This window comes from Haemaphysalis longicornis, unplaced genomic scaffold (genome assembly GCF_048455015.1).
Source record: "Haemaphysalis longicornis isolate Haplotype H1 unplaced genomic scaffold, Haemaphysalis longicornis Haplotype H1 scaffold_3, whole genome shotgun sequence".
In the NCBI taxonomy this organism is placed as follows: domain Eukaryota; kingdom Metazoa; phylum Arthropoda; class Arachnida; order Ixodida; family Ixodidae; genus Haemaphysalis; species Haemaphysalis longicornis.
The window spans coordinates 55,802,554-55,827,392 of NW_027526335.1; the positions used below are offsets into that span (position 1 = coordinate 55,802,554).

A 24,839-nucleotide genomic window follows, 5' to 3' on the forward strand; every position below is an offset into this window, starting at 1 on the left:
GAATGGAACTGTTTGGGGAGTGGTTTTTTAGCACGCGCAGTGCAGGTCAGGACACACAACCCGACTGGTAATTCCAGTAGGCTTGCTGGGAATCGGTGACTACCCTCCGAACCCCTGGTTGAGTGAAAGATGGCTGCCTCTTCTGCTGCCGTCATTTCTTGGGTCCTAAGGGAGGTACACGCAAGGAGGTTGGTTCTGGAGGTAGCATGATGATGGAGTATTACGGCTTCGATGTTTGCAGGCATCTGTGTAGATACCTGCATGATCCCCACCGAGGGTGGTGTTTAGCGCTTGAGCCCGCGCTTTTCGGTGACCCTCGTCATGTGAGGGTTCATATTTTTAGTCTTTTAGTTTTAGTCTTTAATCTTTAGTTTTAGTCACCAAGAGTCTGGGAGTATGTTAAGCGGAGTGACATTCTGGGCTGCCCAGCCAATCTGGTGAAGCATGCGGTTACTCACCGCAGTTCTGAGTCAGACCTTCTGGTTAGAAAGATGGCCTTCTATCAGCTCTTGCACCGTGTTGTGGAGCCCCGTGCTAAGCAGCCTCTGTGTGGACGCACTCATGAGAAGACCAATGGCCTGCTCGACCGCCTTTCTAATCATTATATAAAGCATCTCTATGTCTTCCTTGTCGAGAAGAAGACCGGGGGTTGGCGTAAGTGACCCTGGAGAGGACAAAAGCTTCAATTAATCGAAAAGTACCGGATTCCTTTAGGCCTCGCTTCTTGGTGGCAACTCGCCTGATCATGTGTATGATTTGATTAATGCTGTTTTTGAGGCGCTGCAAGGAGACGTCACTCTTGGTGTTAGCCTCGAGATGTAGGCCCAGGATCTTGATTATGGGGCTTGGAGTGATGGCCTGGCCATCAAGGAGTATTTGAATGTATTCCTTGGTTTGGTGTGAGGGCGGACAACAAGGAGCTGTGATTTTTTACGTGAACACTGGAGGCCACAGGATTTAGCACATTGGCGTACTAGAAGTGAGATGCTATGCATTGGTGTGAGCTTCCTTTAATTTTTGTAACTCTTAGCACCTGAGCAAGGTGCGCACAGGGCCGCTAGAAGGGCGTGACTGCATATGTCGGCAAAACAGAAAGAACTCACTCAAACTCAATCACAATTTTTTTAATTCACGCTGTACTCAATCAAACTCAGACTCAAAAAGCTCGTCTGTTCACAAAATCACTCGTACTCACTCATCAAATACTCATTTGTAATCGTACTCACTTGTACTCAAACTCATTTGTCCTCACGAGTATTCGTACTCAATCTGTACTCATGAATACTCACTCTGTACTAATGAGTACTCAATCTTCTGTACTCATGAGTACTACTCATTCTGCAATAATGAGTACTCCTCATTCTGCAATCATGAGTACTACTCATTCTGCACTCTTGAGTACTTCTGTACTCATGAGCATACCTCGGCAAAGTTGGCGCGGCTCACTCAAACTCACTCACAATTTTTTTTTCGAATCACCACTCACTCAAACTCAGACTCAATGCTGAGCAGCACATCTGCGCTCACTCAAACTCAAACTCACATTGAGCGCAAAACTCAGAACTCACTCGGACTCAAAAATCAAAATGTACTCAGAACTCAAAATGTACTCAAACTCAAAATGTAATCAAAACTCAAAATGTACTCAAACTCAGAATGTGCTCAAACTCAATATGGACTCAAAACTCAAAATGTACTCAAAACTCAAAATGTACTCAAACCTAAAATGTACTCAAACTCAAAATGGACTCAAAACTCAAAATGTACTCAAACTCAAAATGGACTCAAAACTTAAAATGTACTCAAAACTCAAAATGTACTCAAACTCAAAGTGAACTCAAAACTCAAAATGTACTCAAAACTCAAAATGTACTCAACTCAAAATGGACTCAAAACTCAAAATGTATTCAAAACTCAAAATGTACTCAAAACTCAAAATGTACTCAACTCAAAATCTACTCAAAACTCAAAATGTACTCAAACTCAAAATGGACTCAAAACTCAAAATGTACTCAAAACCATAGGTTGGCAAAACAGAAAGAACTCACTCAAACTCAATCACATTTTTTTTATTTACGCTGTACTCAATCAAACTCAGACTCAAAAAGTTCGTCTGTTCACAAAATCACTCGTACTCACTCATCTAATACTCATTTGTAATCGTACTCACTTGTACTCAAACTCATTTGTCCTCACGAGTATTCGTACTCAATCTGTACTCATGAGTACTGAATCTGTACTCATGAGTACTCACTCTGTACTCATGAGTACTCAATTAGTACTACTGCTCATGAGTACTACTCATGAGTACTACTTATTCTGCACTCACGAGTACTACTCATTCTGCACTCACGAGTACTACTCATTCTGTACTCATGAGTACTACTCATTCTGCGCTCATGAGTACTCAATCAGTACTCATGAGTACTCAATTTGTATTACTCACGAATAATCAACTTATCTGCACTGTTAGCTAGGTCGTAGCTCGAATGAAATACTAAGTAGAAAACATAAATTGTTTAATTGATTAGAAAAACACAGGTTACATATAAATCAGGGCAGAGGAAGAAAACGTCTGACGCGGTGCACGGTCGTTGGGCGACTTACTGTGCGAAGGCAAGTACACTGTTGAGAAAGCGAAACGGAACGTAAGCACTTGCATTGCGCCTGGCGTCTCGTCTTGTTCTCAGGCCGGGTCGGGCTCAGGGGAGCTCGGGGCTTGTCGGTGCGGCCGTGGCCGTAAACTGCGTTTTTCTGCGTGTCTTCGGGTGGCAGCTTTTGTCATCCGTTTTCGTTTCCGGGCGCGCTGATACGTATCCTAATCATGCTTTGAATCCGAAATGCGCCTGCCCAATGAAGCGTTCGCGTAGATTGACGTCCGTTCGTATCCAGATCACTGTCCGCTTGTTCACAGATGCTCGATGCTGGCGTTTGTGTTTTGTTGTTCCAGATACTAGAAACTTCGTTGACAGGGTGTTCGTCTCGTTGAGTTTCGGTGCATTTCAAATCTGCTTGATTTTATTGTGTGTGTGCCGTGGGATTCACTTCGTCAGACCAGAACTTGACAGTGTTTACGGCGTTGCGTTGGTTGCGCCGCTTCCGTCGGCGATTGTGTTCGGGTAGCTCGTCGCGTGCTTGATGCATGTGGGGGCGTAGACGTCCGGTTTGTCCGGTTGCGAGCTGCGCTGTGTAGGGATGGCATAGTTCGGCGTGTTTAGGAAGTTGCTTGAATTGACGTGTGCGTTGCGTATGGTGCGGGAGCCGATTGGCTTTTCGTTTTGTGTGCGGTAGCGTGGTGTTTTCGTAGGGTGGCATGGCTGATCGGTCAAAGTCGTTGCGGCTCCGTGCTCGCAGTCGCCGTGGTTGTTTCGGAAGTGAAGCCGTTGTGGTGGGGAAGCGGGCGTAGTTCGTGCCGTCCGTTCGGTCCCACATTCCTCGGCGTCGCAAGCGTGACTTCATCGTCAGGGCATTCGATGCTTCGTGTGGATCGGGTTCATTCGTTGCCGTTCTTGCCGCGTCCGTGTCGTCGCTCAAGACCTTGTCTTTTGCCCGTTGTTTCGAGAATACTATAATCGCTATCTCTCCCATACAAGCAGGCTCCGTTTATCGCGAGTCCGCTGGCTCGCGGTTGCGTCCTCTTGTACGAAATGGTATTTGTCGTGTGAGTCTCGATCGGAGCGCGGGTGCTGGTGATCTTGTTAATTCTGGCTCGGACATGCCGCATGCGCTGGCCGTGTCGTTGCTCGTTGACGGACCTACTTGCACGAGTGTCATGCCGTTCGTCCGCTGGACTCGGGAGGGAGCAGCGGGTGTCGGAGAGCTCGTACTTTCCGGTAGGGTTGAACCGCGTGCGCTGGGTCTTTTGCTTGTGGCCAGGTGATTTCTGCGGTTGTAACATTCGCTGGCCATATCCGGATAGCACCTGCAGTGGGAGCGGAGGATGTCGCGAACAGCAGTTTCCTCCGTGTGTGCTGGCTTGGTGGCGTTCCGTGCGTTGTGCATTTCGTTCTCCGTGGTCAGCTCCACTGGTTCAAGGTGGATGTCGTTCGTCACTTCTGGTGCGTTTCGTGCGCTGTGCGTCTCGTTTTATCTAGGACACTTTCTATAATTGGGGTGCGGTCGTTCGCCACGTATGGTGCATTTCGGGCGCCGTGCGCCTTGCTCGCTTGTCGTGGCCATATCCACCAATCCGGATGCGATGTCGTTGGTTGCGTGGACCCGCGCCGGGACAGCACGTGCGGAAAATGTACGTACCGGCTCCGTTGCGTTCCGTCCTGTCAGCGTTCCATTCGTGTACGTCTGTACCGGAAGAGCGGGTGCCAGGAACGTGGTGCCTTCTGGCTCGTGCGCGCTGCGTACGTTTCGCGTTTCGTTGCTCGTTGCTGGAATGACCTGCGCGTGGGCGATGTAGCTCGTGGGCGATGTAGCAGAGCAACGTGTGTTCGTGATCTCGCCAGAAATGCACTGACCTTCGATGCGTCTCCGTAATCGTGGCGATTACCTGGGAAAGGTCCGGTGAGCACGCAATCACAATTTTGCATGCGTCGTCTCGTTCATGTGCGTGCCGTCGTGCATTCTGCCTGTGCCCGGATCTTGTGCTGTCCAGGCACCGTGGAAAACGTGCGGCCGACTCTCGCCAGTTGTCTCAGAAAACTTTCTCGTTCATCGCGCAGCCTTCTCCTCTCAAACAGCGCCGCTTGCAGGGTCCTCTGCCGTTTGTTGTCGGAGGCAGCCTGAAGTAGCGTTGGCACATTCATTCGTTTGGAGAGATGGCGACGTACTTCGTTGTCCTCTAGAAGACGCAAGATGATGTCGTCCTTAGGGCCAGAGCAGGGTAGCCCTCGTAATCGTAGTGCGCTCACGAACTGATGTTTCTTCGTAGAGCATTGGACGTAGCGTTCCGTTGAAGTCAGCACTGTGTCGACCACCGCTGCCGTGGAGTGCGTCGGTGCCCCATGTCTGCGTGCTGCACTCTCGTAGTCGTGGTGCGGTCCGTCCAGGTTGTTCGTCCGTTCGTCCTCCGCTCGGCCTTAAATCATGATCCTGTCGACTGCAACATCTTAGCTACGTCGTGGCTCGAATGAAAGGCTAAACAGAAAAAAATAAAATGTTTAACTAATTAGAAATACTGAGATTACATATACATCAGGACAGAGGAGCCCGAGAAGAAAACGTCTTACACGGTGCATTGTCGTAGGGCTTCCCACTGCGCGAAGGCACGTACACGGGAGAGAGCGAAACGGGACGTACGCACTCGCGTTTTGAATCGCGGGCTGAATCGCGGCTGAATCGCGGGGAAGTTGGCCAGTTGGCCATGTGTACAGCGGGGCGTGATATTAAGTTGCAATAATGAATTATCTTTATGGCGGACACAGACACACAGACTGACAGGCCAACATTGTCGCTCAAGTGGCCAAAGAAAGACTGTCGTCTTTAAATCCATCTGGAAAGAGACGCTGCCGCCGCTGTTCCGAATTCTGCGAACATTGTGCAACCGTACCCCTCGCAACCACCGCCAGCCCGCAAAGTAAGAGATAAACAGAAAGACGAAAACCGGCTAGCGCGCGAACAGCCAAAGAGGGAGGTCCCGCCGCGAAAAAGGGACAGGACGGGCGCTACGCGTCCTTGTGTCTATTTCCGTTAACAGCTAGGCCAAAACCCACACGGGTCTGATCTTACTCACTAATTTTTCTATGCGTGTGTGTGCGGTTAACCAGAGCGCCCGACACAAATTTGCTGCACCTGGCGACGCGCCGACGGTGGGCCCGATTTGCGCCTCGGTCAGCCAGCCCGCGGCAGACGTGCCGCAACTGGCGGCACACGGCGCCGCCGAGCCTACTCTCCTATTCCCATCGAGACGGCCGCACCAAATCATGCTTGGGACGACCGGCCCGCAAAAGACACGCAGCGATGAGTAGACTCTGGAGACGGCGCCGCTGAGTAGCCTCCCCTTTCCCATTCGTGGCTCGGCTGACGCAATCACTTCGCCTGCATTCGCCGGATTCAAACTGCGGCCAGTGATAGTCCTGATTGGAAAGATTCGAACTGCACGCTGCTGCGGCGGAAGCCCGGGGGTATAAAACCAGCCCTGAAGCAGCGGCTGTGCGGCGGCATTTCATCGGAGGCACCGAGTTGAGAAGTGCCTTTGTGCGAGCCATGTAACGCTTTTTCTACCTTTGTATATATTGTATATGAATGCAGCTTAAAATCACCGTCGGCTCGACAACTTCATCGCTCTCCTCTGCGCCGCGTCGATGGTGGACTGAGCAGGGCAACTTCGCAACATCTATGCATCTGTATTGTTAACCTGTGGCTTTTGTATCGATGTTGTACAACGCGCCCATTATGGAACACCCCCCTGTGGGGTCTTTAAGGAAATAAAGTGAAGTCAATCGAACAGTGGTGACTGAGCTAGAATGGCCCAGTCCCAACAGTGTGTGTGTGTGTGTGTGTGTGTGTGTGTGTGTGTGTGTGTGTGTGTGTGTGTGTTCGGGGGGTTGGGGGGGGGGGGGGCATGGAGAGGGTATCGGTCGCAGTCGAGGGCCGCAGGGCACCCAGTTGCTGCCGGTCATTGGGAGCCATTACAGCAGCGTAGAACTGCTCTGCCGTTCTTTGTGTACTCGACAACAAAGTTTGTAGACGCGTTTTTCGGAGGCGTGATAGCTTGCACTGGCGTCACTGTATTGCCGTGTTGGTGGGTTGGTTTCACAATGGAAATATGCAGCTCTTATCTCGAGCAACGCGGATGAAGCTGACAGCGATCGATCAAAAAGTGCGGTGACGTCGTTATGTGCAATCCACATGTTTTACGAGACGTTCCAAGATGCGAGCTTAAGCGACAATCCCGGCGTCTGGCGTTGGCGTTCATCAATTCAAAACAATTCCTTCACGAGGCCTTTCACAGTGCGAGCTTAAACTCGGCGGTATAGTTGCTAGCGAGGGGGGGTCGCCCCGCCTGTAAACAGTAGTGAAGGTAGGAAAATAACAACCACCGAAATTCACCATCATCGTCAGCGCCCGCATTACACGGTGGCATAAACGAGAAGCGGCGAATCGGGTTGCCACTCGAAAGTAAAGCCATTCGAAAGCAAAACGCTGCTCCAGCGGCAAGATGACAGAGCTCTTCGACAAAATATGCGAGGCTAAACAAGGCGTCGCACGCGTTGAACTGGATATTATGATGTCCGATTCACAACTCACAAACGTGCTTAGGTGTACTCGGATATTTTATTTCCATTGCTGGGGCAAATTCCACCACCGCGCCTGCACGCCGTAGTGCACGGTGGGGCTATATGCTCACTTGTAAATGGCACTACACGAGACCATATTACTAGCGAACCTGAGCAAAATGTTTCAAAACGGGAACCTAATAAAACCATATGGGCGCACGTACATCAACCAAACTGTCGCTTGAATAAGCACAGTGAACGTTACAAACCATGCAGTCGGTTTGACACGAGTTACGTAAATTAACTGCGACTGTTGAAATGAGCGGTTCGGCTCACGAAACGACTACACAGCGTGACATGCGTCTACGGAAACTTCTGAAGACCGAAAAAGAGGGACTTCAGTACGCCTAGTTCGTGCGTTGTTAGCAGCCTCCACCGCCTCTCCCCTAAAACAATTGGAAGGGAGCAAGCGCAATGAAGCCGCCACGCGGTCACAGGCCGCGTCAACAAAAATAACTGCGGCAGTCAACAAGTCCCATCAGAGAAGAGCAACTGCGGCCGCGTTTCCCGCCGGGCCCTCACCCCCTCCTTTTTCCCCCTTCACCGTGACCCCTTTGCGAACGACCGCCGAAAAACGCTTACAGCGCCAAACAGGGACCGGGAAAGGAGGGAGGTGCAGTTTTCGTTGTCTAATTTTACCATCCTTGACAGTTAAGCTGCACAGCGGCACCGCTAAATGTTGGCGACCCGTACACGCGCGTCCGGACTCGAGCTCGTGATAAAACTTGTTTGCACTACTGTACTCAGGAGTGCATATACTCATGAATACACAGTACTCATGAGTACTGTATACTCATGAGTACTGTGTATTCATGAGTACTGTGTACTCATGAGTACTGTGTACTCATGAGTACTCATACTCGTTAGTACTCATACTCATGAATACTATACTCATGAGTACTCATACTCTTGAGTAGTGTACTCATGAGTACTGTACTCACGAGTAGTGGACTTACCCTTGTACTCACTCGTCATCGTACTCACTGTTTTTTTCTGGGTGTGTGATCACTCATCATCGTACTCACTCGTGAGTTTGAGTACAAATGAGTACAAATGAGTGTACTCACGAGTGAGTACGCCGACCTATGCTCAAAACTCAAAATGAACTCAGAACTCAAAATGAGCTGAGAACCCAAAATGAATTCAGAACTCAAATGGCCTCACAACTCTCACATGCTAGGAATTTACTCGGGGTCAGATGGACTCTGATTTCATTAGCAGTCAGTGTTTTCAAATTCACGCGTGGTAAAAATATTACGGGTGCAAATTCGTGAGCTCAAACTCTTACATTCGCCACGACATGACACCGTAGCTCCTGTAAGGTCGGAAACAATTTTCGTTGCAGATTTAATACAGCTATACCTGCTGCCCATGAAGAGTAGCGCTGGTTGGAAGCAATTGTACGTATATATTGGATGTAGGCTCCGTGTTCGTGTTCATGACAGAGGCGGTCCAGGCTCGATGGTGTGCTGGGTCTCCAGGTCGAAACAAGCAAGATTGGGTAAGGGGACGTGCGCTCACTGCTCCGTTCATTTATGTCGAAGCTGTTTAGGGTTACGGTTCCGTGCATTCTTGCTCTGCATCCTGAAAAAACGCCTTGTGTCAAAGCGAACTGTCCCCGCGAATTTCTGAAGCGCGAGGTGTTCATGGATATACCTTTGCTGTTTTATTGCGTAGCAGTCTTTGCCGAGTACACCCCTCCCCCTATCCCCGCCATGATCTTGTAACGCCCTGCATATACACAAAAATGCAGATATCACAGAAGTTCAACCTGTAATCATTATAAAAGCGTAAATGTAGAGAACTGATAAAACTAAATGTTAATAATCTAAAAAAGAAATAAGAAAAATATCGAAAATGGAGAACCGTGTAACACGGGAGTCATAGATTGTCTCAGATTGGGTGAAAATGCAGACAGGTGTGGCGCTAAAGTATGTGGGGTATCAACTTGAGGTTCTCGAGAAGGGAAATCACGTGGGACAAACAAAAAAGTGCCTCGTTGTTTGCTGAGGCACTTGTATTAGTTTTTATTAGCATTTGCTAGGTGGGATGAGCTCTCGTCGCTCGGAAAAACACCACGCTGTCGTAAGCAATCCCCGCCACCGAACCCAGCTGTTAACTTCCAGCATGCACGCGTGTGTGAGTGTGTGTGTGTGTGTGTTTGAGAGAGTGTGTGAGTGAGAGAGAGTGAGAGAGAGTGAGAGAGAGAGAGTGAGAGTATGAGAGTGAGTGTAAGAGAGTGTGTGAGAGTGAGAGAGAGAGGGTGAGAGTGACAGAGAGTGTGAGAGAGAGGGTGAGAGTGACAGAGTGTGAGAGTGTGAGTTAGAGCGAGAGTGTGAGAGAGAGTGAGAGTGAAAGTGGGAGAGTGAGTGAAAGACTGAGAGTGAGTGACAGAGTGAGAGTGAGAGAGAGTATGAGAGAGAGAGTGTGTGAGAGTGAGAATCTGAGAGAGTGTGAAAGAGTGTGTGAGAGTGAGAGAGTGAGTGAGAGAGTGTGAGTGAGAGAGTGAGTGAGAGAGAGTGTGAGAGAGAGTGAGAGTGAGAGAGTTAGTGAGAGACTGACAGTGAGTGAGAGAGTGAGAGTGAGTGAGAGTGAGAGAGAGAGTGTAAGAGTGAGAGTGTGAGTGAAAGTGAGAGTGTGAGTGTGAGTGAGCGTGAGAGTGTGAGTTGGAATGAGAGTGAGAGTGAGAGTGTGAGTGATAGTGAGAGTGTGAGTGTGAGCGTGAGTAAGAGTGAGAGTGTGAGTGAGTGTGAGAGTGAGAGTATGAGTGAAAGTGAGAGTGTGAGTGAGAGTGTGAGTGAGTGTGAGAGTGAGAGTGTGAGTGAAAGTGAGAGTGTGAGTGAGAATGAGAGTGTGAGTGTGAGTGAGAATGAGAGTGTGAGTGTGAGTGAGAGTGAGAGTGTGAGTGAGAGTGTGAGCGTGAGTGAGAGTGTGAGTGAGAGTGTGAGTGTGAGAGTGTGAGTGAAAGTGAGAGTGAGTGAGAGTGAGAGTATGAGTGTGAGTGAGCGTGAGAGTGTGAGTGAGAATGAGAGTGAGAGTTTGAGTGAGAGTGTGAGTGTGAGTGTGAGCGCGAGTGAGAGTGATAGTGATAGTGAGAGTGAGAGTGAGTGAGAGTGTGAGTGTGACTTGAGTGAGTGTGAGTGTAAGTGTAAGTGTGAGTGAGAGTGTGAGTGTGAGGGAGAGTGATAGTGAGAGTGTGAGTGCGAGTGTGAGTGTGTGAGAGTGTGTGAGTGTTAGAGTGAGTGTGAGAGTGTGAGTGTGAGTGAGAGTAAGAGTGTGAGTGAGAGTGAGAGTGTGAGTGAGAGTGTGAGTGAGTGAGTGAGTGTGCGCGAGTGAGTGAGTGTGAGTGAGTGAGTGAGCGTGAGTGTGTACCTTTTGCTATATACCTTTTGCTATATCCTCATAAGTGTAACCAGAAAGCATTTTTATATTTGTGCCACGTGATCCCCCTCGACGAGACCTTTAATTTGATACCCCACACACCCTAGCAGGGTCATATGGAATTCATACCAGTCAAACTAACCATGACTCTCATGACTGTAACCAGGACGCATTATTTAAGTGTCCGACGTGATTCCCACAACTGGAACCTTCAGTTTGATGCCCCACATGCTTCAGCGGCCTCACCTTGAATTTAACCCAATCTATGACTCATAATGACTATTTCATGATTCGAACTACGCAGCCTTTTTTTATTTGTACCACGTGATTCCCCTCGTCAAGACCGTAAATTTGATACCTTACACGCCCTAGCGGGGTCACTTCGAATTTTACCCCAATATAAGACTCGCCATGACAATCTCATGGTTATAACCAGGAAGCATTTTTTTATTTCTCCCACGTGATTCCGCTCATCAATACCATTAATTTGATACCCATCACATCCTAGCGGAATCAATTTGAACGTTAAACCAATCAATGACTAACCATGACTATCTCATGATATAGCCCTGCCACATATTTGTCCCACGTGATTTCCCTTATCGGAACCTTCGATTTGATGCCCCGGACACCCAGTGGCATCATTGTGAATTTTAACCTAATTTATGACCCATTTTGACTATGTCATGATAATAATCAAGAAGCACGTGATTACCCTCATCGAGACCTTTAATTTGATACGCCACACGCCCTAGCGTTATGAACTTGAACTTTATTTGAATCTATGACTTGCCATGACTACGTCATGGTAATTTTCGTCCCGAATGATTCCCTACATCGAGACCTTGAATTTGATTCCCCACATGCCCTCGCAGCGTCATTTTGAATTTTAACCCAATCTATAACTCATTATGACTGCCTGATGACTACAATCAGGAAGCATTTTTTTATTTACCCCGCGTGATTCCGTTAATCCGGACCTTTCATTCGATACCTTACACACCTTAGCCTCATCAGTTTCACTTTTCGCCCAATCTAATGTTGTCATTATTCTGTCTTAATTAAGGGGCGCTGCCCAGTCAATTCAGCTAATTTACTTGAAACAGCAGAAAGGACAGCCCCCGCCCCCATTTCTCCCCGGCACTCACCTCTTCCTTATATCAAGCCGTAAACAGTAGCAGGCGAACAACCAGCACGCCAGCGCCGCCCTGTGCTTTCCCACCACCCTTTCCCACGCTCTTAGTGGATCCGTCAGGAGGAAAAGTTAAGACAACCCTTTTTTATGACCTCACCAGTCAATTATCACTCACGCGCCCAGCCGCGAAAATTAGGTATACAGCAAGTGCTGATGTCCATGAAAATTCAACAAGAAACTAAAAAAAAATCAGACACCCCCTCCCTCCCAACCGATCATGCAGATCGCGATTGGTGCCGTACCCGCAGGTAACCTGAATTCCGAGCCGCATGACGCATGACGCATGAAACTTAACAGCCAACCATAGCTGCCTGCTAGGCTACTCATATGTACTCAAACTCAAAATGGACTCAAAACTCATATGTACTCAAGAACTCAAAATGTACAAAAAACTCAGTATGTACTCAAACTCAAAATGTACTCAAACTCAAAATGGACTCAAACTCATAATGTACTCAGAACTCAAATGGACTCAAACTCAAAATGTACTCAGAACCCAAAATGGACTCAAACTCAAATTGTACTCAGAACTCAAAATGGACTCAAACTCAAAATGGACTCAAACTCAACATGTACTCAGAACTCAAAATGGACTCAAACTCAAAATGTACTCAGAACTCAAAATGGACTCAAACTCAAAATGCACTCAGAACTCAAAATGGACTCAAACTCAAAATGTACTCAGAACTCAAAATGGACTCAGAATTCACTAGGTCTCAGGCGTACTCAAACTCAATCGGACTCAAACTCAGTCGGGATCACTCGGCTCAAACTCACTCAAACTCAAACTCACCATGCCACACTAGCCTCGCGCTCACTCAAACTCAAACTCACGCGTGAGTTTGAGTCCAAATGAGTCTGAGTGAGTGGACTCATGAGTGAGTTCGCCGACCTCTGCTCATGAGTACTCAATTTGTATTAGTCACGAATAATCAACTTATCTGCACTGCTAGCTAGGTCGTATCTCGAATTAAAGACTAAATAGAAAAAAATCGCGCCAATCCACCCCGTGAATGTGGTTGGAAAGCAAAGCTGTAAACAGGACCCCCAACGATTAACCATGCGACGTCACTTAAATTCACTCACATCGCTCTACAATAGTAAAACCAGAGAGAAGTGAAATGCACTTAACCACACCATTTATTACTTCAAAGAGATATTCTTGGTAAGGTTAAATCAATGCATGATGCATGAACGGTGGTAGGTTGAGTTGTATTGGTGTAGCACAAGAGTGGAAAGTTTTTGTATAAAGTTAAAGTAAGCTCCAACACGGTGTTAGACGATCTGACTTCTCCGTCTCTGCACCGCGGACGGAGGCAACGACATTTGTGGCAGAGACGGGGGAGGAGGAGCCGGAGGAAGAACTACTTCTGCTCAGATTTCTGAACGGCCAAGAGTGCAGCCCAGGGGAGTGATTCCTTCTTCTGTGGGGCCCATATGCAGTTCGCGCGGCCTGTGTTCTGTCCACCCGCTGAAGCTGGGTAGGTAGAGATGGCCTGGACAGCAGCATCTCCCATTGCTCTTGCTGGGTAGTTGACGGACAGAAAGGAGGGTGTTCAGGGCTTAAGTCGCACACCCCGATTACGGGGCGGAGTGTTCGTACTTCTGAGCAAAATTTACATTCAGCGTCGTCGCGATACGGATGCATTAAGTGAAGACGCGGAGGCTGTGGAAAGGAGGCCAGATTGTATGAGCCGTAGGGTAGTTTGTAGTTCTCTGGAAAGGTCAGTGTAAGACGAAGGTACGGTCTGTCTCAGAAGGCGATAATGCTGGGTTATCTCCCTGAACGTGACAAGCGGGTGACTGTCCTCGTGCAGCTCCATAGCACGGGAGGTAATAGCGCAGGCTTGTTGGGTGGGCGTATTCATTTCCCTCCATTGAAGCGTAAAGGGGTGTCCAGATGAGCTGAGTGGAACCGTTTGGGGAGTGGTTTTTTAGCACGCGCAGTGCAGGTCAGGACACCCAACACGACAGGTAATTCCAGTAGGCTTGCTGGGAATCGGTGACTACCCTCCGAACCCATGGTTGAGTGAGAGCCAAGGTGATGGCTGCCTTTTCTGCTGCCGTCATTTCTTGGGTCCTAAGCGAGGTACACGCAAGGAGGTTGGTTCTGGAGATAGCCACGATGATGGCGTATTGCTGCCCTAGATGTTTGGAGGCGTCTGTGTGGATAACTGCATGATCCCCACCGAGGGTGGTGTTTAACGCTTGAGCCCGTGCTTTTCGGTGACCCTCGTCATGTGAGGGGTTCAAATTTCTAAGCGAAGCGAGCATCCTTAGTTTCAGTCGCCAAGAGTCTGGGAGCACATCAAGCGGAGTGACATTCTGGGCTGCCCAGCCAATCTGGTGAAGCTTGCGGTTACCCACCCCAGTTCTGATTCGGACCTTCTGGTTAGAAAGATGGCCTTATATCAGGTCTCCCACCGTGTTGTAGAGCCCCGTGCTAAGCAGCCTCTGTGCGGACGCACTCATGAGAAGACCAATGGCCTGCTCGACCGCGATTCTAATCATTATATAAAGCATCTCTATGTCCTCCTCGTCGAGAAGAAGACAGGGGGTTGACGTAAGTGACTCTCGAGAGGACAAAAGCTTCAATTAATCGAAAGGTACCGGATTCCTTTAGGCCTCGCTTCTTGGTGGCAACTCGCCTGATCATGTGTATGATTTGATTAATGCTGTTTTTGAGGCACTGCAAGAAGACGTCACTCTTGGTGTTAGCCTGGAGATGTAGGCCCAGGATCTTGATGCTATGGTTTGGAGTGATGGCCTGGCCATCAAGGAGTATTTGAATGTATTCCTTGATTTGGCGTGAGAGCGGACGACAAGGAGCGGTGATTTTTTACGTGAACACTGGAGGCCACAGGCTTTAGCACATTGGCGTACTAGAAGTGAGATGCCATGCATTGGTGTGAGCTTCCTTTAATTTTTGTAACTCTTAGCACATGAGCAAGGTGCGCACAGGGCCGCTAGGTGGGCGTGAGTGGTCGCGTGACGCTTTCACGTGGCACTCAGCAAGAACGCAGGGGGAAAACCCGTAGATGTTCTTGGTGAGTACACCACCTGTCTTCCCCGTCTTCGCGTGGGCTTGTAGCTAAATCGGTAAGACAACGGGCTCTCGCTTTGTTAGTCCATTAGTTCCAGGTTCGATACCCGGCGGCGCCAGTAAATTCTTTTATTTGTTCGCTGGAGTTTTCTGGTGACACCAACGGTCGCGAAAGAACCCTTGGGGGGTAGAGGTAAAAAGCTTTGCTTTAAAAAATAAAATGTTTAATTGATTAGAAAACACAGGGTCAGGCTCAGGGGAGCTCGGGGCTTGTCGCTGCGGCCGTGGCCGTAAACTGCGGTTTTCTGCGTGTCTTCGGGTGGCAGCTTTTGTCGTCCGTTTTCGTTTCCGGGAGCGCTGATACTCTCCTAATCATGCTCCAAATCCGAATTGTGCCTGCCCCCAGGCACAATGAAGCGTTTCCGTAGATTAACGTCCGTTCGTATCCAGATCACTGTCAGCTTATTCACATATGCTCGATGCGGGCGTTTGTTTTTTGTTGTTCCGGATACTAGAAACTTCGTTAAGAGGGTGTTCGTCTCGTTGAGCTTCGGTGAATTTCAAATCTGCTTTATTTTATTGTGTGTGTGCCGTCGGATTCACTTCGTCTGACCTGAACTTGACAGTGTTTACTGCGTTGCCTTAGCCGCGCCGCTTCCGTCGGCGATTGTGTTCGGGTAGCTCGTCGCGTGCTTGATGCATGTGGGGGCGTAGACGTCCGGTTTGTCCGGTTGCGAGCTGCGCTGTGTAGGGATGGCATAGTTCGGCGTGTTTAGGAAGTTGCTTGAATTGACGTGTGCGTTGCGTATGGTGCGGGAGCCGATTGGCTTTTCGTTTAGTGTGCGGTAGCGTGGTGTTTTCGTAGGGTGGCATGGCTGTTCGGTTAAAGTCTTTGCGGCTCCGTGCTCGCAGTTGCCGTGGTTGTTTCGGAAGTGAAACCGTTGTGGTGGGGAAGCGGGCGTAGTTCGTGCCGTCCGTTCGGTCCCACATTCCTTCGCATCGCAAGCGTGACTTCATCGTTAGGGCATTCGATGCCTTCGCCTGGATCGGGTTCATTCGTTGCGGTTCTTGCTGTGTCCGACAGGTATCGATCAAAAAGTGCGGTGGCATCGTTATGTGCAATCCACATGTTTTACGAGATGTTCTAAGACGTGAGCTTAAGCGACAATCCCGGCGTCTGGCCTTGGCGTTCATCATTTCAAAACGATTCCTTCACGAAGCCTCCCACAGTGCAAGCTTAAACTCGACAGTAGCTGCTAGCGAGGGGTGGTCGCCCGCCTGTAAACAGTAATGAAGGTAGGGGAATAACAACCACCGAAATTCACCATCATCGTCAGCGTCGTCATTACACGGTGGCATAAACGAGAAGCGGCGAATGGGGTTGCCACTCAAACGTAAAGCCATTCGAAAGCAAAACGCTCCTCCAACGGCAAGATGCCAGAGCTCTTCGACAAAATATGTGAGGCTAAACAAGGCGTCGCACGCGTTCAACTGGATATTATAATGTCCGATTCACAACTCACAAACGTGCTTAGGTGTACTCGGATATCTTATTTCCATTGCTGGGGCAAATTCCACCACCTCCCCTGTACGGTGGGGCTATATGCTCACTTGTAAATGGCACTACACGAGACCATATTACTAGCGAACCTGAGCAAAATGTTTCAAAACGGGAACCTATTAAAACCATATGGGCGCATGTACATCAGCCTAATTTTCGCTTGAATACTCACAGCGAACAGGTGCGGACAATTTCGGTGAGACAAACGTTACAAACCACGTAGTCGGTTTCACGCGAGTTGCGTAAATTAACTGCGACTGTTGAAATGAGCGGTTGGGCTCACGAAACGACTACACAGCGTGACATGCGTCTACGGAAACTTCTCAAAACCAAAAAAGAGGGATTTCAGTACGCCTAGTGCGTGCATTGTTAGGAGCTCCACCTCCTCTCCCCTAAAACAACTGGAAGGGAGCAAGCGCTATAAGGTGCCACGCGTTCACAGGCCGCGTCAACAAAAATAACTGCGGCAGTCAACAAGTGCCATAGGAGAAGAGCAACTGCGGCCGCGTTTCCCGCCGGGCCCTCACCCCCTCGTTTTTCCCTCTTCACCGTGACCCCTTTGCAAGCGACCGCCGCGAAACACTTACAGCGCCAATCAGGGACCGGGAAAGGGGGGAGGTGCAGTTTTCGTTGTCTAGCTTTGCCGTCCTTGACAGTTAAGCTGCACAGCGGCACCGCTTAATGTTTGCGACTCGTACACGCGCGTTCAAACTCGAGCTCGGGATCAAACTTGTTTGCAGTACTGTACTCAAGAGTACACATACTCAAGAGTTCAAGCGCTCGCAAAACCAGTATTCATGAGAGTTGTACTCATGACTACTGTGTACTCACGAGTACTGTGTACTCACGAGTACTGTGTACTAATGAGTACTGTGTACTCTTGAGTACTCATAATCATTAGTACTCAAACTCACGAGTACTCATACTCATGAAAGCTGTACTCATGAGTACTCATACTCATGAGTAGTGTACTCTAGTATACTGTACTCACGAGTAGTGGACTTACCCCTGTACTCACTCGTCATCGTACTCAATTTTTTTTCTGGGTGTGTACTCACTCATCATCGTACTCACTCGTGAGTTTGAGTACAAATGAGTACAAATAAGTGTACTCACTCGTGAGTTTGAGTACAAATAAGTGTACTCACGAGTGAGTACGCCGACCTATGGGCGTGAGTGGTAGCGTGACGCTTTCACGTGGCATTCAGCGAGAACGGAGGGGGTAAACCCGTAGATGTGCTTGGTGAGTACACCACCTGTCTTCCCCGACTTCGCGTGGTCTCGTAGCTAAATCGGTAAGACAGCGGGGTCTCGCTTTGTTAGTCTATTAGTTCCAGGTTCGATTCCGGGCAGTGTCAGCAAATTCTTTTATTTGTTCGCTGGATTTTCTGGTGACACCAACGGTCGCGAAAGAACCCTTGGGGGGGTAGAGGTAAAAAGCTTTGCTTTAAAACAAGTATACTTACCACGTGAGCTTCTCACAAAAATTAGACAAGACTTCCCTCTTTTTTTTTTAAAGAGCCAAGCTGTCTACTTGCAGCCTCTATACACCCTCCTACTGAATTCCGAGTTGGGAAATGCCCGCGAAGAGAACGCGTGCGTGCGCAGAAACTCTGGTTAGGAGAGAGGGCGCGACGCGGCGCATCTGATTGGTGTTGATTAGAGACGGGGAGACAGCGCGACGTAGCAGCAGTGGAAATGCGGGAGAGGGTAAAGATGGTGTGGCACCGAAGGCGACACAGCCGCTCCTGCCGCCAACCACGCAGACGCAAATCATCATCTCCTTTTTACGAGCGGAGTTGTATAGGTCCAGTAGTATCCGTCCGTCACACCAAAAGGCCTCGAAGTATCAGGGATAAAGGCGAGGAGGCAAGGAGCCCACGAGGAAATGTTGGAAGCTCGCGCCATAAGAAAAAATTCCCCCGCATTTCCCCGAAGGGGAGTATGAGGAAGTGCGAAGCACGGGGTGATGCTATGAGGGGGAGTTTGTTGAAGTTTGGTGGCATTTTGCCCGTTAGTTACATTAACACCCCCTCGTGATCACGTTCGGCTTAACACGTCTCGTTTGTCCCTCTGCGGAAATCTTGGTGAATTAACGTGTATGTTCGAGAGGAGGAGCGCACCGCACCGCAGCGCACCGCAGCTGCGAAGAGCCGACCGGAGTGAAGGGAGAGGAGGCGCAGTCACGTGAGAGAATGCAGAACTAGCGGGTTTGTAGTATCACGTGTACACCACGCAGTTATCAAGCCGCTATAACGCCGCTGAGTCGCCAACGCACGCCGCTGACGACGTAGTTTGAATGCGTTAAAGATATAAGGCGCGTTACTAACACTGATATCAACGTCGCATATCCATTTACGCAAGGGCCCTCTTGTGCAACATGGTAGCCTACCCCGCAATTCTGTACGCAGCGCGCATTACCACCATCAATGCCGGCTCGATACAGAGGCTACACCGGTCGTGGGCAGTGTTCGTTTGGCGGTCGCAATACGAGCCCATGCGCCGCACCAATCTCTTCTGGAGCGTGGAGGGGGGTGGAATTGGACTGATAAACGCAGAAGTCAAGCTCGTAGTCCAGCGGTTCCTTTTCTTCCGCGACCAGGTCGACCCGTTTCTTCAGGCGGCCATCCAATGCCTAGGCTCCTTTCACTTGCGGCCGTGGCTTGCCACATCAGCGCCTGTCGATCATGGCTCTCGCATCACCGGGTTCTACATGGAGATAGCCAGCGCGGTGGCTTCACTTCAGACGTGTTTTTCTTGGGAATACCTGCTCGCTGTGAAGCCGCGAAAGTTATACTGGGACCTAGTTGCTCAGACACTGCCACCACCCCTGTACCGTCAGCCACCAGTCCCTCAGGGTGGAGGCGATGTGCTCAAGCGGGTCAGGCAATCCCCCATCCCAGTCGGCACAAAAGATTTTTTCTTCCGTTTCCACGCGGCAGTGTTACCAGTCATGGCGCGTCAGCAATAGCGGGGCTTCTTCCTCCCCTGGGGCGCCGGATGCCTCCTGTGTGGCAAACCGGAAACCGCAGAACATGCATTCCTTGACTGCAACACGGCGATGTATTTCTGGCACGAAATACAATCGTGCTTCAGAACGTCGTGGAACATCACTTGGCCGGGCCTCAAGTTCCTGTGCGCGGACACAGAGCACCCCGCTTTCCGTGATTGTGTCCTAGCCATCGGACTACACGCCCTCTGGAAAGCGAGGGTAGAAGCAGTGGAGTGCGCCCTCCACCCACAACCCGCATGGCGACACTTTCTGCGGGAGGTCCAATGGACGGTCAGCGCATTGGGCACATCTGACTGCGACCTGGAACTAAGAAGGAAGCTCGCCCGAGGCAGCCATGTGCTGAAGCGCTACAAAACAAATGAGGAAAGGCGCAGGCAGGGAAACGCCTAAGCCATTAGAAAAAAAAAAGGGGGGGGGGGGGGCTGGAGCGTTTAACGGGCCAGCGTATCCACGTTGACCAAGTCCTCTTTTGAGAAACAGGAGAGATAGCGCCGGCCAATAGGACGCACGCAATTCCTTCAGCCTTTGTTTTTGTAGAGCATGTGTTGCTGTTCTCATTGTCCTTTTATTTTTGTTTTCGTGTCTCTTTGCCCTTTTTTTTCTTCTCTTGGTTTCACGTTCGTTGTCATCTTACCCCCAAACATGTAACCGACACATCCACTGTCGGAGCTGCTCCGGAACCATGTGTAACACTCGGCATGACGTGTATATTTATGTGTAAATAAAGTTATTGTTTAAGAAAAAAAAAATCGCGTCCGTGGCTTAGTCGGTAGAGCGTCGCGCTGCGGCCGCAAAGTCCGCAGATCGAAACCTGGCGCCGGATGCTGTTTTTTTTTTATATATAGTGTAGTGGCCTGGCTGGCGCGCCGAGAGAGGGTGTTGCGAGCTGGAGAGTAGTAAAGGGGCTTTAGGAGAGTAGGCGAGGGGGGAGAGGAGGCGCTATGCGAGCGCGACGATTCAGGCTCGCTTAAGAAGTGCATTCGCACTTATTCCTGGCCAATCTCCCACGTGGGTATGTGCCATGTCAGCGGCCAGGCAGCGCGCGTCTCTCCCCCCGTTGCTAAGGAAGACGAAAAGCGCGCGCACCCGCAGCTGTTGCTATGCGGACGGCGGAAGGTTCGGGGTCGCTTATAAAGTGCATTCGCACTTAATAAAAAATGTGGTCAGCGAGGTCCCGGGAATTGAACCCAGGACCTATACCCAGTAAAACTGGAAACCTAACCACTGAGCCACCCCAAAGGCCCGAGGGGTACGTGAATTAGCAGCGGCGGGGAACAATAACATATCCAGCCAATGGGAAAGGTAACAAAAAAATGGTGCCAATCCACCCTGTGAACGTGGTTAGAAAGCGAAACTGCAAACGACACCCACAGCGATTACTTATGTGACGTCACTTGAATTGATACACATGGCACTACAAAGAGTGAAACCAGAGACAAGTAAAATTCACTTAACCACACCCCTTATTACTTCAAAGAGATAATTGTTGCTAAGGTTAAATCAATGCATGATTCATGAGCGGTGGTTGGTTCTGTTGTATTGGTAAAGCACATGAGTGGAAACTCTTTTTTTATAAAATGAAAGGAAGCTCAAACCGGGTGCCATACAATCTCACTTCCCCGTCTCTGCCGCCGCCGACGGAGGCGACGAGATCGGCGGCAGAGACGAAGGAGAAGTGAGATGCCATGCGTTGGTGTGAGCTTCCTTTAATTTTTACTACTCCTAGCGCTTGCGGAAGGCGCGCACACAGCCGCTACACTAGCCGCGAGCGGAGCGCACAGCGGCGCGAGAGGTCGCGTGACGTTATCATTTAGCATTCAGCGAGAACGCAGGGGGTGAACCCACAGATAAGCTCGGTGAGTGAACCGTCTCCTCGTTGGCTCGTAGCCCAATCGGCAAGAAAACGGGCTGTCGTTCTGTTTGTCTATTCGTCTCAGGTTCGATTCCTGGCAGTGCCCGTAAGTTGTTTTATTTGTTCGCGGGAGTTTTCTGTTGACACCAATGGTCGCGACAGAACCCTTGGGGGGTAGAGGTAAAAAGCTTCGCTTGAAAGCGCTTCCCGTGGTCGCAACCTGTGCCCCTCGTGTTATGAAACCGGCGTATATCCGACAGTTCTATCACCGCATTCCGGGCGCACAGCATTTCCTTTGGGTTCGTAGCGCGGGCGTTGGCCTTGGCCGCGAGTTCTAGAGCGTGCTAACGCAGTCCACTTTGTGAGAGATGTGAAAGCCTGCGGACAAAACGATCCGGGCCTTCCAGCCATAGAGAACTTTCAGCGGGAAGTCTGGAAAAAAGTGTGAGGCGTAATAGCCAAATCTCCGACGAAGGGACAGGGGCCGCCATCTCTGCTGTTTCTCTAACCTTGCAACGCTAATTTTCTTCAGCATATTACTCCGCACGCCGAAGTAAATCAATTTAGAACTCAGTCACGGAACTGAGCTGCAATCCTCGTTTTATAGGTCGTGCAGCGCAGTGAGAAGCTCCAGCGTTGTGCATACCGCATAAACCTCTCTGTAGCATGCATGCAATGCTGTGCACGCCAACTTTAGTCTCTTCTACTACGTGTCATTTGCATTTGCTATTACAGGACGCCATAGCCCTCCAGCCACGTCGGCAGTGCTGTTTTCATCGAACTTAAGTGTTTTTATTCAAAATGACTGCTTCTCGACCGGTTGCAGCCTTCGTCAAGAAGGGGAAAGGAAGCGAGTTGCAGTACTGCGTATTAGTTACGCGAGGAACAGCAGAACTATTCAGAATTGCGTTAAAAGAACTTTTACGTTATCAAAACCAAACCAAATCATCCAAAACCAAATTTTGGATGAACGCGTACCCTTTAATTATATATAATTGAATGCTACGCGTTCATCCAAAATTTGTTTTTGTGAAGTACATTGAACGCATTGCATTACTGACCCGTAAAACTTCATGATAGGGGCGAGGTATTTTTCGTGATTTACGCAGGTCTTAAACGGTGCAAGACTGTTTCCAATTTTTGTATACGGTAAACATGCTATAACAACTACACCATGGGATCCTTTCAATTAAATTGGAACTCACCCTCAATTTAAAATGCAGCTATCGAAAACAAAACTTCACTGTTACAAATAATGCATTTTCTCGCGCTCGTAACAATAGTCCGACCCTGCAGTACTACTTTGGCCCGATTAGGAAGTTACTGTTCACCTATATTATTCAGAAACAGGCAGGAAGTATGCGCGGTACTGCTACGTTAAGAAAACCTTCCGTCTGATTCAGCATTAACTTGGGTTAGTGTCTATTATCACGGCAACCGTGAGAATTACTGTGAGAAATTTCTCACGGCAGCCGCCTCTCATTGGCTAAGCATGCTACTGTTACTAAAAGCCGTGTTTGTAGCTGCCCCTGTAGCGATGTGGTTATGTGATAGGCATGCTGAGCCACCAAGATCAACCAAGTCATATTTCCGAGAAACTGTGGCATTGTGTATAGTTCGCTTGACCAACCACCTGACTGGTTCCCTCTTTTGAACGCTTGTGTGTGTTTGCCTGTAGTTTGATGTATATGTGCTTCTCGTACCTTGAGTGTATTCTTTTGTTTGCTTGACTAGGCATTCCTCGTACTGCCACGTCTGAGAGTACTTCCCATGTAATAAAAAAAGAAGTAGCGATGTGGTATAGTACTGGCTTTTAAACGAGAAGGCTCCGACATTGTGAGTATTTTTGTGTTTGTTGTGGCATTGGAATTTTTCGGTCATCGTAATTTTGTTAATGCTTTTTTTACTCTAGTTTTTTACTCTAGTATATCAAGAGATCGCCGCACATGACTTCTAGAATGTTTTGTATTACGTTGAATGCAGGTTGTGTTCTGTGTCGCTGGGCTGGGTTAGATTAGGTTTGTTGCACTTGGGCTGGATTTAAGAAGGAATTATGATGCGTTCGGTTAGGTCAGGATTAGGTTCGGTGAGGTTATGTTAGGTTAGGTTATGTTGGGACGTAATGTTATTCAGCGAGTTTTAGGCCAGCCAGCTTTTATGAAAACAGCTGTGAGGTTAGACGCAGCCTTAACTTGCAGCTACACTCTCTCCGTTCTTTAACTATTTTTGTTCAGCGTGTGCACTTAGTCGAACGACGATTCTGTCCTGCCTGCTACTGTTACCGATGACAGCGGCCTTGCGGTTGACCTTTCAGTGCAGCGCTGAAGAGCGGCTCCTTTGTCTGACGGCCGGACAGGAAGCGCGGGCTACCGGGGCCGGCCGTCCGCCCCAGCCGCGCGAGTGCGCGTGGGAGTCGTGTTCGCGAGCCGTGCTTCCTGATGAATGACCGCACCCCACCCGTGGTGCGGCGGGCACCGACGCCCGGTTCGGAGCCCTCTCTACGAGTCCCCGCGGGATTGGACGGCCCTTATCAATGTCAGCGCTAAAGCGGTTGTCCTCGGCTTCCGAGAAGCGAGCCTTGGAGAGTGCTGCCCGCGTATACGTATACCTTCACCGCAACGGCGCGATCGATGACGCGAATTACCGTGCTCCTGTGCTTATGCTTGCTCGTATACCCGCATATAGCCATATCACCGAGCACACACGCGCTCACTGGGCCCGAGTTCTCTTATTTTGTGCTTGTCGGCGCGCTTATGATTGTGCTGGGCCGGGTGGATGGGGTCGTGATTTTGTTGTCAGTCCTAATTAATCCGATACGGCATCGGCCCCCTCGAAAGCTGTTGTTGAATAGCGCATGGATGAGACCGCAATTACGCAGCCTACAAGCGCCTTCTACCACAGCTGTCATTTTTCACGTTAGCTCCCCTTGGACTGTGTGCACTATGTTGAGAAGCAAACATAAGAAAAATGACTCCTCATCTATGCTTTTTTAACAAGCAGAACTCTACGTTTTTTAGCTGGAACATGCCCATGTTTGACGATGGGATCTCAGTTTCTCCTGACACTATCCGTCAGTGGAACTGGTTGCCGTTCTGTGTTCATACACAGTCAAACTGCGCAGTTCGATATTTCGGAGTACGAATTCGCTAGAAGAATTCTGCCAAATACACTACTGCGTATGACTTTTCAATGTTGTGAGGGAGATACTCGAGGCTCACGTAGATGGTCTAGGGGATTTATTTACGGGCGAGAGTTGAAGCGAGCACGATGACCGACATCACGTGCAAAAACGTCTTCTGCAGTGCTTCTTCTTCCGCTGACACCGGCGTGAACGCATACCGTCACGGATAGATTGGGCATCTTTTCCATGTGGCTGATGCCTGCGCACGGCACATACCCTGATGGTCTCATGCGTCCATTATTCTCGCTACAATAGAAACACGCCAGCTTACTGCAGCCAATAAAATATTAATGTCTAAGCGCCTAATTAAAAAATAAACTTGTCAATTTAACTTCGATCACCCTAAAGGCCTCAGCGCATTTTATTAATGGCATTTCGTGCGCG

At 49.3% G+C, this 24,839-nt stretch overlaps 1 protein-coding gene across 1 annotated transcript in view; it reads right to left on the reverse strand.

Annotated features, from left to right (window-relative positions):
• The window catches only part of Gogo (thrombospondin-1 like protein golden goal), a 99,499-nt gene that overhangs the window by 24,353 nt on the left and 50,307 nt on the right, over window positions 1-24,839 (reverse strand). The gene's annotated exons all lie outside the window — the stretch shown is intronic.